The 12,380-nt window shown below is 45.9% G+C and overlaps 1 protein-coding gene across 7 annotated transcripts in view; it reads right to left on the bottom strand.

Moving 5' to 3' along the window:
* The window catches only part of si:ch211-278a6.1 (SRC kinase signaling inhibitor 1), a 96,228-nt gene that overhangs the window by 36,223 nt on the left and 47,625 nt on the right, over window positions 1-12,380 (bottom strand). The gene's annotated exons all lie outside the window — the stretch shown is intronic.

The following is a 12,380-nucleotide window of genomic DNA, read 5'->3' as shown; positions in this document are numbered from 1 at the left end:
TGCTATCTCGGAATTGTAGCACTTTCTCTGAATCACAATTAGTCAATGCATTATTTATGCATCATAATGTATTCATAGGGGTTAGCGTATGGAGAAATGGTTTGCCATGAATGCTAATAAGTGTCTTACCTGAAGAGTGGTAAATGACTATTATCATGCTTTTTTTTTTTAAACACAGACAATGTATTTTAAAAATCACAACACATTCAATCATCATGTCGTTATAAACTTCCGATTTTATGCAGGTAGGAAAAAATAAAAAATATACCAATCAATTCAAGAGAATAAAAAAGCGCTGCAGCTTAATAGGGCTGAATGAAGTGGACCATCTGCACATTAAAGGCTCATCAGTGGCATTAGGATGAGCTGAGCGAGTGAGCAGCGGAGGGAGGCTCCTCGGGGCAGGAGCAACAAATGGACCTCTAATGAACGGAGCAGGAGGCCGCAGCGCTCTCCGCTGGACAGAACCCCTAACACAGAGGAAAAGCCCGTCAAGGGCAGCGGCGTCTGCGATCATTCCACATGCAGCTGCCCATCCGCCGTGAACCCCACTTCTCACCCCTGGTCGTTCCAGGAGAGAGATACCGCACTGTTTCAACACCCTGGCCCCTTACATCCACTACATTACGATGTGCTGATAAACTGCGTAGGGGTGAGACGGAATGGACTGACTTCTCCCGGTAAACGGCATTAGGGTTGAGCCGCGGCGTAACGCTGCAAACCAAAGGCCACCGGCTGTATTCGTATTCAGCCTCCCGGATCTCTTGTTTACACTTCATTAGTCTGGAGCTTATTGTGCATCAGCTAACAAGAACCTGACTCGGGGGCCCCATTACAATGGCTGGCAAAGCTCTGGCCTATGTACTATGGCTTATTATTGTGACCGAGAATCGTAAACAACAGCGAAAAGCTGAGTGGACTGTGCCGCCTGACTCCAGTATATAAAACAACGCGAATGAAGCGCTGAATCCGCAAAACGATATGACAAACATTTATAGTTCAATTCAAGGAAAGTTTCAGGTCCACAGAGAAGTTGCAATGCTCAGAAAAGTTAACCGTCAACACCTGCCAAAAAGAGATGAACTCTTCGTACCGCCGGTGTTGTAATGCGGCCCGAAAAACTTACCAAACTGCAATTTGTGAATAGCCTTTTGCAAAGCTTTAGTACAAAGGGATCATCTTAAATACGGCACAAACAAAAGTGTGTGGGCAGGAGAGTAAGAAGAAGAAGAAAAAAATGGGAAGAGGTTATTCATCGTTACTTTTGTCATTCCACATAAGCCGGCAGACAATAAACCTGGGAGCCAAAACAATCTGTGCAAGCCCATGCAACGCCGGCATCATTTTAAACCTACATAAAAGGGCCCTGATGGGGCGGGTTTCTCGTGGACCCCTTTATCACAAGAAAGCATGCGTTCGCAAACAAGTCTGGGTCTGCGGCACGCCGAACTGCAACTACAAAGGCTCAACAGCCTCCAGGAAATGGTGGTACCCTGTTGATCAACTGAATAATAGGAGGACTTGAATGACAACGGGAGCCCACAATCGGAACTGATAGGATCTGTGAGGTCGAGCCAATGAGGCCTGGGCTGCACTGCCGAGATAGAGGGCACACACTCAGGAGCATTAACCTGACTAAATAAAAAAAGAGCACGCTGCAGTGGGCATCGGGAGATAAGGCGAGACAAACAAAGGGGAGGAGAAATGACCTGCACAGAGAAAAAGATACTGCAGGGGTTCAAAAAAACCAAAAAAACTTCTGGCAACAAAAGTAGTCAGATTAAAGACTAAAATCCACGGATTGAATATCAAAGATGCGGAATGTATCTTTTTAATCTATTGTTTCATATCATGTAATTAACAACTATTTTAATTCTCCTCACAATTATTTAGATGATTTAGATGAATTTTGACTGAGCCATATACTTCGCAACTTCCTTCACTTTGAGTCACCAGACTCTGACGCCCTCAGCGAGTTATTTATATACAGTATGTCGGTAATTTCAGTCCGTGACGCAGAAGTATTTGCCAAACCTCCCACAACATTTATCAACACACACACACACACACACACACACACACACACACACACACACACACACACACACACACACACACACACACACACACACACACACACACACACACACACACACACACACACACACACACACACACACACACACACACACACACACACACACACACAGGCAGTAATCACTTGTGTGCACCTAATTAATAAACGTAGTTCTCTGGACGCTGCCTATGGTCTCAACTCTCAAGCTGTGATTTAAATAGACTCGACTGTGCACAGTTAGGCCTCGTGGAAACGAAGTTGGATCAGTAAATAAACACGAACATGTCAGCAGTTTGATGAAGTGGACTATCCGTCCAGGCAACTCTGGAGTGTGTTTGCACGTCAGCGCTGCTGATTTTAACCATATGACGATAGAAATTAAATAAATGCTGCATCATTTTATAGACACACTTTGTATTAATAAAGGCACCGAAGCCTGCAGCACTAACCTGGAAAAGTAAATGTTGTATTAGTGTGTATAAGTGTGAAATTGCGAGTTTTGTGACGATCTACTGTACTACTTCACTGCCGTCTTCATCAATCGATTACATAAACGTGGCGATATGCATTTCTTTACCTTATGTTTTAAAAATATTGTTTGTCTGTTCCAGTGCTTTTTTTTGACCTGCACTGAACTCCGGACAATTTCGTGAACTTCTCCAGAGGGGGCCCTATGTGAGAACCCAAATTTCCACAAATGTTACTAAGGACATTTTCAGAACTTTTTGTAAATTTTGTGGGAGTGTGTCCGAGTGAGCCCATGAGAGAAAAACAGCAGGACAATCTCAGGGGAATTCACAGCGAGCGAGTGGGCGTGATGATGATTGTCCGCATCGTGCCCTGCCTCCTGTGTGCTCTACCCCGACACTGCAGAGTGCGCCGGAGATTTTCCTGCTGTTGTGAACTCGTCTGGCTCGGTCAACCTCCCGCTGCGTTCCATCACACGTCAACGGCAAACTCCGGAAAATGTCCAGACGCATTTTTTTCCTGACATTTTCCAGAGTTCACGTCTGAAAATGCCTATCGTCATATCAGATTATCACGATTACATATGCAGTGAAACTTAGCATTCAGTCATTTATCTTTTTAACAAGCTACTGTGTTGTGAATTCTTTTATGTATTTATTTTTGTGGAATTGTGTGATAAAAACAATGTTCAGTGTCTGGTGGTGCAGGCTCCTCACCAGAAGCTCTGTTGCAATGCAGATGCTTGGGAGAGGCAAGGTGAACTACTCCCCTCTGATACCCAGGCTAATTTACCGCAAGCATGGCAGGCCTCCTTGTGGGTTGCCAGCTGTGACAGCACGGGGAGGACACAGACCGGCTGAACATCAACCAGACAAGAAAGTGGGGGGGAAAATTGAATCGAGCAGATGCAGGTGAAAACGGCGAAACTGCAAATCCGGGATGTCTATGAAGGCAACAGGCAACAGGAAGTAAGGCAATCAACCGGGCCTGCAGCTGCTGGCTGACTGTAACTCTCTCCGCTCCAGTGGGAACAGTTAAAACAAATAACTGGCAGGGGAAGAGGGGCATCGCAGGATTAAATGTTGCCTCCTATAAAACCGATCAGGCCTCTAACAACCCCACAGGTCACAGCTCAAGAACCAGCTTGATGGCTGCAGGTTCACAATATTTTTTCTTGAATATTACTAGTGTTATTATTGGTGAGGCTGTAATAAACCACACGATGCTCCGTATTAAATGAGCAAATAAATATAGCAAATGCATTGAGTTTTAATTCATTCTAAAAACCGTTTATGTGAACATGATACTAATCCTTCAAAAGGGACGAGGGACTGCCAAGTGAATCTCGTCTCACAGACCTTGAAATTCTACTACGCGGCTACGCTCTGACTGTCGGTCTTTAAGTGAAGAGCCAGCGAAAGAGACTTTGAACTTGAGAAAAAAGAGGAACTTTTGTTTTCCATCCCTCTTATCTCGCTTTTCAGTGATCTCGCAATACACTTGAAACGACGAGGCTCCGGGTAAAAAGACACATAAACCCAGCAGGCATGTGCATTTCACTTTTTTCTCTCTCCATTAAGGTAATCTCTGAAAGCTCCGAGGCGCCGCTGTGTGCCAGGAGAGGAGGGTTAAAAGGGGTGAAATTGATGGGTGTGCAGTGGCAGCGGGCCATCAGAAGAAGGTCAGCGTGCGTTGTCTGTGTTGCTGGACAATAACAGGCCGAGACAATCACACGGCTCGCCCTGCAAGACTGACAGGTTCGACGGCAAACTGCCGCTCCGCACAAGGTGATGGGGACGCCCGCTCGGCCATTAAGAACATGCACAATAAGACGTGGCCCGCCCATCTTTTCACCTAAATTGCTCTCCTCTGTCTATCTTTAATCGGCCTCTCCCTCCCTCCCACCTCCAAACTTTGTTTCCCTGGGCAACGCCGGGGGGGACGCTGCGGAGGCAGCCGAGTTGAAATCGCAGCAGGAAACGTGGATCCAGGAAGGCACCCGTTAATACACAAGGGGCACACGCTCTGGCAATTAGAGCATGCCACGGCTCCACGGCAACCTCTCTGGGGCCGTCTGAAACGGAGCACAGCAAATGTGCGTACTGAACTGGAGGATAAATCCTAGCGATGATATATAAATGTGGCCGAGACAGGTGGAAAGGCGGAGGTGGGGTGGGGGTGGCGAGAGGGGACGGGTGGAGTTAGCAAGCACAATGCATCTCTTTGTTTCACTTGTCATCCCGGTAAAGGCCGGCTGTCTCTTCCTGGAAAAACGTCAGTCGGGTAGCGGGTGAGAGAGCCTCTTAATTACAGCCTTTTGTTAAACCGGGTCAGTCCGCACACTTCACTGCGACTCACTGGGTGTGAAGAAGATGAGGACAGTCCAACCAGCCCCTCATCACATCAGTGCTGCTCAGTTTGTCCCACTGGGGGGGCAACATGTTACCTCGAATGAGGCTGCTCGATGGAGACAAGGCAGAGGACGGAAGAGAGTGCGAGAGATGGTGGATGACGGAGGGTATAGGACGGTTTGGATAGCGCGTGCATCGGCTCCATTGGCCCGGCTGCATGCGGAGCTACATCAAAGAGCCGCACCTCCCTCTGACAGCCTGGACCTCAGATCTCCACAGGGTGCAACGTGACTGGTAGTCACAGGCGGGAGTCGCCTCAGTCCACAGACCTCAGCAGCCCCCCCACCCCCCCCCCGGAGGGAGACGCGGAGCGGCATGAATTAACCTTCACTCGTTTAAGTCGGGGGTTTAAAGCAGCATGACAGTGTTTTTACGTGATTATTCCCAAATCACATACAAACGCACCGCCGCCATCTCAATATAAGGGCATTCTCAGAGATGTGACTGTTGTTCGAGAAAAGGTGATCCATCAAGGGGAACAATGCTATGCCGCTAAATTGTTTGATGTAAAGTCAGCACTAGCACACAAACAAACAAAAATCAATAAATAAAAGCAACGTTTTTTCCTGCAATGATGGATTAGTGATCAAAAGTAGGTGTCAGTTCTTCTGTGAGTACAGTTTCACACCACACAGCAATGTGGCTACATGACAGGAAATCCTATCAAACAACCTCAAACACTGGGATATGATCTGGTAAGCCATTAATCTAACATCCAAATCTGTTCAAAAAGCATCAGTGATGTGCTTCAAAGCTGAGCCACTAAGTTGCATTCAAAAGATCAAAAAAAAGAGCTGTAATAGGTGGTGTTACAATGACACCTTCACATTCTTGTAGTCATTTGTCCAAATGTTAATAACTTCACCCGTAGAATATAATGGGGACAATACAAACCCCCCCGACAGAGCGATGTAATGCGCTTGGCCCACTGCCACATGGCCAAGCAAATTCACGCATACTGAGGCACGGACAGTTTGTGTTAAACCGCTTGCAGACGTACGTGCTCAATCTACAAGCATCCATTAATATTGTAATTATCATTATTGTTAATCTGATACGTTATTGATCGATGCTGGAAATGTCACTTCCTGGTTAAAGTGTCAGTTACAGAAAAGCCTTTGGTGCTGGTAAGACAAAAAAAAAAAAAGACCTTAAATCCAGGTCCTCTTATTTAAGGGGCCAACTCACTCTATACACCATTGTCCCTTTGTCTGCAGTGTAGTGCAACCACTGCAGACCTGCTGTGCGCAGAGGGAAATGAAGCAGGAAAAGAACCGTAAGGGAACCGCAGACCCACACCCGATCTGATGAATGAGATGCTGCATTCAGTTTTCTCTACCGCATCTTTTTGCCTCTGCAACTTCAGATCTAATTGCGCCCAGAGTCGACCCCAACTGCACTTGTTGCCTCTTCATATCGGCAAAAAACATCCATCCAATCTGCTGCCACAGAGGAATACGGCTAACAAACAAATATCCCATATCTGAACATGTGAAAATTCATCCTGCAGCAGTGGGAGATGGAGGCTCTATGCGTCAGCGTGAGAGAGGGCCCGGTGTGGGCTTCACGCTGATCTAAGCTAACGGTTTCATCAGGGCAGCACGCCGCAGCGCGCTGCTGGGCCGGGGAGCCGAGTGATGAAAGCAGCGGCAGAACAAAGCCTGAGAGGCGGACGCCGGCGCTGGGGAACGGCGTCACCAGTGGCACCATCCAACCGTCCGACTGTTTCTCTTATACTCAGAACAAACACGCCGAACTCTGACAACCACAAACTGCCTGTATTTTATAAATATACACTTTCTTTCAGATATCTGTCATGATTTGAAACAGTTTTGTAGAAATATAAGTGCTGCATTTCCCCCTTTTACAGTAGGAACCTCCAGTAGACCAACAAAATAAAAAGCTCCAAAAAAGTTCCCTTCTTTCTGACCAAACAAAACACAAAATACCTGAAAAGCAGATCTTTATTAGAATAATTAGGGTTCGCAGAAAGGGAGAGAGATCGGAGGCACGGCGGCGAAACCGAGGACGTAGGAGCAAGACTTTCCTGAGGGCTCGAACCAACGCGACTCTTTATCTTGCCAAACAAGCCAACTGGGGGCTGTGGCAGGTGGAAGGAAAAAAACACTCGCCCAATCAGCAAGTGCCAGCTCGCTCGCTTGTCCCCACACATCCCTTCTGAAACAAAACACACATGAAATACACAGCCACGTGAAAGAAACACGTGCAGACGTTGAAAGGCATTCGAGCTTCTGCACTGTACTGTACTGTACTGTACTGTCTCGCCGCCCGACAGAAGTGAGCAATAAAAAGCGGGGCAGAAAACCACTCGGGTGGAGGTCAGTGGTAATAGAGATACCCCCTGTGACAGCCGCCAAGGACTCCATAGTCATTCTCTCTGGATTAATAGGTCATCACTCATCCCATAGCTTCTATGTTATTAACAGCAGGGCACATGTATACCAGCCCCACACGCGCACGCGCGCGCAGCCCCACAGACATACAGATGCGAGGAATGCAGCGAAGCATTCGCCAACTGAAATATGACCGGTGGGAGTGAAATTTTTGGCAAAGGAAGCTTCGGCGGCAAAGGAAAATCTGTCAACGTGAACAGAAGATTTACGAAGCCTCCCCTATCGGAGCTGATACACAAGCGTGTCTGCATATTCATGAGATGTGCAGGGATATTATGAAGGAGGGGGCAACACCAGAGGAAGGAGGCGATAAAAGCAGGGGGTGTATATGAATCTTCCGTTTGGTGTGTGTACACTAGGACTGTGTTCGCGTTACCTTGATATCTTTATGTCACAAAATGGTATAAAGTCATGGGAATGCATATTTTAAAGCTCCGCTCTGTGTGCTTGATGTTAATGATTAATCAAAAAACGAAGGGTGAGGAGGTTGCTCGATGATGAACCCGCAGAGAATTATTGCCCAAACCTAGAAACTTTTAGTTTATGTCAGGTGACTGTGTTTCTATCAGCTTATGGACCACTCTGTCCCCCAGAGTTATATGTGTATATATATATATATATTTCTCCAGCTTTAAAGAGCTGTCTGGAGTTTTTGAGGACTAGTAGAAACGTGGCAGCAGTCTTTCATCCGTTTTGCACATGAAAGCATAAGGGGCGCGTTTTTGCCAACGGATTCACATTATTTAACAAAAGTACAGGCGGCAATATAAGCCAAGAGCAAGCACCAGAAAATGAAAACGACTGCTGACGAGGTAACAATGGTGATTTCAAGATGTTTAAATAAAACTTTGAAAATGTCTCTGTAATTAAAAGCTACTACACCTTGCCCGTAATGAATCAAGACTTATCAACTGTTTACAAAATGAAAACCAATGGACCAACATTTTCAGGATATATATATATATATACTGTAAGTCCAGTGAGGCAGTATTTCTTGTTACTGTACATCACTGGCTGCAGGTTCATTAAGCCGGCTCTGGACAGGTCATAGCCTCTGTCTGTTTCTCCCCTCCAGAGGCCGACATGCTGACAGAATCAGGCTGATTACACAACAGACCTGCTGCAGGCATGTTGCCAAGACCGATGGTCGGAAAAAACCAGAGCTGTCAAAACTTCCAATCTGTTTGTAGTAGTGCGAGAAAACAGGACGACTCCTTGAAGATACTGCAGGAAACCAGATTTCATATTATAAATTTCTTAAAGTGCTCCCTTGGGGGAAAAAAGAACAGCAGATACATAGAAAGATGTAATAAGCTCGACGCGTGTACAATCCTGCATGTACACGATTAAGAATGATGTAAGTGTTTTCTCACAAGTGGGAGGAAAGGAAACCATCTTATTCTGCTGCTACGGTCGTAAATGGTGGATAATGGATTAAATAAATAGTATCAAGAGTTGCTGAAAATAGAAAACTACTGTTACTGAACGTTCAACTCCTCCTCTTCGTTCTCCAATTACAAACCGAACTCTGAGATCTGCAAAGGCTGAACGGTAATGAAAATGGCCACTTAAAGTTAAGAGGCTGACCGACAACATTAAAGACCTCACTCAAATTTGGATATTATTTATTGATACCAAATAAAACCCTATTAACTGGCGGGTTTCACTGGCAAAGACACACACGACTCCAGCGGATCCTTTCTTTTTTCTCGTAGTTGTTGTTAAGCACCCAAAGAACACCCTTAACGAGATTAATATTGTTCTAATAGAATTTCAGCGAAGCAAAAGCCAAAGCCCGATTTGTGCTGCCTCGGATTGGGAGCCTACGTTTTTTTTTCCCCTAATGATCGTGTAATGAGGAGCAAGTTGCAGTAAATCTTGTCATCGTTGCTGGTTAAATAAGAGGATCTCAGCTGCACTGTTACAGTAACTTCTTCTACAGGGCAGGATTACCGAGCTGGCTCTGAAGTTGCATCTGTTGCCTGCACTCCTGCTGCCAAGCCTCCCGTAGCATTAGCATGCCGCCATCCTTGGATCAGACAGCGCCAAGCGGGCCGACCCGGCGAGCGCGCTCCCGCAGGAGCACATCTGTTGTCAGATTAGTTGGGCCCCGGCCACGGGGTTATCAATCAGAGTGGTGGATTGCATTACAAACTGAAATTCATTTATCACTTCGCATCGGATGATTAAATGATCTACCGGGAACGGACGGGCAGGAGCGGCGGCGAAAAAGAGACACGGGGAGAGCGATAAAGAGCGAATGTATTCAGCTCCACGAGCCGAACAGAAGCGACGGTGAGCGGTGAAAACTGAGAAAGAATGAGCTCAGCGCGAGTTCATCTGCTGCCGAGACAAAAGCACGCCTGGCACAGAGTTTCACTGCGACAGCAACATCACCATTTAATGGCTTCGTAACAGTCTGTTTGCTTGATTCGATATTAAATCAATGCACAAACCTTGATATTTTGACTTTTTTTAAAACACACGCTAAAGTGCCGTATAGGCGGTGGCAGCTTCGTCTGAAGTTGACTTTAACAGGCATGCAGAGAGGCTACTGATACACACAGGTGGCGAGTTCGTTGTTGACAGATGCGGGGGGAAGGCTGGGCTGCAGACGAAGCCGGGCACCAGGCGATTAGCACTAAAAACTATGCAGCACCAGCTGAGACCGTGGAAACCCGGCCAAAGCCGAGGGGCTCGGTGAAAGAGGCAAAAGGTTAAAGTGAAGGGCACACAGAGAGGGATGATGAGGAGACGACAAAGGCAAACAAGCCGGAAGCAGCGGGAAGCAAAATATTAAGGTTACGCCGCTGCTTCAGTGCAGTTTTCAGGCCTTCGTAAAAACTCTGCTACCATTCCTCCAAATCGTGAGACAATCATGGGCAGTTTTTCCTCCTCCATTGGAATTACCCTGACAGTTTAATTGGAATGCGATTGCCAGAACTGGGGTTTAATTAAAAGAGCAAGATGCACACCGAAAAATAAAAAATGACCTCCAAGAGACTGAAAAAGAAATAAAAGGGATCAATCAGGGAAACCAGTCATTAGCCAAGAGGAGTATGACAGCGGACTGTCGCTGCAGATCGGTTGCCTTGGCAACGGGTCAGCTGTTTTAGAAGCTGCAGTTAGACACACACACACACACACACACACACACACACATTAACACACACGTATGACACAGCCAGTGACAGATGCGGCATACGCAGGGCAGAGGAGATTACAAGTTGTCGAGTCAACAGGGCTCAGATCTGTGTTGTGATGCTGATCGTCGTGTGCCACAGTAGAAACTCTGCCCTCTGTCAACTGGCCTCGGAGAGAAAGAAACAGAAAAGACAAACGGAGAGAATCAGAGGACTGGAGGTAGGCGGCGGATTTTCCTTACGACTGCCTTGCAGGAAACGGCTTCTTTTTCTTTTTTTTTACCACAGAAGCCTGTGAAGTTCAAGACTCAGACTTCAACTCCTTCATGTCTGAAAGAAAATTTCTTTTGGGATTAAAAAAAAAAAAACCCTGATCTGAGAGGACAGATAGATCAGAAATGTTGAAGCAGATTCACAAATGCAAAGTTTGCCATCTTTTTTATTTGAAGGTAATTGTAACAGCCGTGGCACCGATCGGAGACGAGACCCTGAGCCCGTTGGGGGAGGGATCCGTCGAGCCTGTTGTGCTCCAGGAATGAGCGGTTGGCGACGAGCGGCACACAGCAGTCCCTAGTGGGATGTCAGAGTAATTGCTTGTTTCACTATTCCCATGGGGGCCCTCGCAAATTGTGCAGCGGGGAAGCTCCGCGACACTGCCGCCCCGCCCTCTGCCTCCACATCTCCCGACAGCCTCTGCTGCCTGCCACTTTGTCTCTGTCACAGAGGAGGGAGGAAGAAAAAAATGCCGCGACCTCAAAAAACTAAACTTTACTTTTTACTCGCTGCAGCCAATCCCAGCGGACGCTGTCAGGTTAACTCCCTGGACAGGTCGCCAGGGCCATTACAGGGCTGACATACAGACACAAACGTTTCCCATCTACGGGGCAAATTCAGAGGCTCTGATTAACCTAAGCGGCATGTTTCCGGAGCGTGGGAGGAAGCCGAAATACCCAGAGGAATCCCACGCAGGCAAACTGTGGTCGAACCCCTTCTTGCTGGGAAGCAACATTTGTTGTATATTACATTTACTGTGAGATATATATGGTGCGTTTCAAAATGGTTTTATTCATGGCAGGGCTGCACATTATAGGTATAAACCTGCTGGGAGTTCATAATCGACACAGACGTCCCCTGGAGAATTCTCATCTTCTATTTTTTAATAGAGTGCATAATTCAGAGCATATATTTCCTGCTCCATACAGAAAAATTATCTGTTGTTGCTCAGTACAAAAAAATAAGTTTTTAATTAAAAGTCAAAGATCTAGGAATTAGGAAATTTACTGGTCTCCCTGAAGAGAAAAGATTTATGGAATTAGAGTGAGATTGAGGATTGAGGCAATTTCTATTCTTATGATTTAAGGGTCATAATTTATAGTCAAATTATGTTGAGTTTTTCTGGATGGATGATAGCAACAAAAAAAAAAACATCGCTGGAAAGAGGGAACCTTTGTTGTGGGAGGCTTCATTTGTCGACCCTGGGGCAGGAGACAAAGTTTTTTTTTGCAATGATATAGTAATGTTATAGATATGTAAGTTACATTAAGTTACTCCAGGTTCAATGTTTCACTTCTGCAACATTAATGTTTTTGGTGTCTTATGACTCTCATGACTATGTGAACCAGGCACTTGTTTTTTTCAGAATACTGTAATAACCAGTTAGACAGTGTTGGGATTATTTTTGTGGACACTGCAGTTTTTTCACATCTACATTTTAAGTTTCTATTTAAAGTTTGAAGTGTGTTGTTCCAGCAAGGATTCACACAGCAGCAGCACACAGTAGATTATTTAGGGGGCAACTCGTGATAAATAATTGCTAAATGCTGTTATTTGGTTTCACAGAATTGTGTTAGTATGATAATGGCATGTT

This window comes from Scophthalmus maximus, chromosome 17 (genome assembly GCF_022379125.1).
Source record: "Scophthalmus maximus strain ysfricsl-2021 chromosome 17, ASM2237912v1, whole genome shotgun sequence".
In the NCBI taxonomy this organism is placed as follows: Eukaryota; Metazoa; Chordata; class Actinopteri; order Pleuronectiformes; family Scophthalmidae; genus Scophthalmus; species Scophthalmus maximus.
Note: the sequence above shows the minus strand (reverse complement) of the source record. Positions and strands in the feature narration are given on the sequence as shown.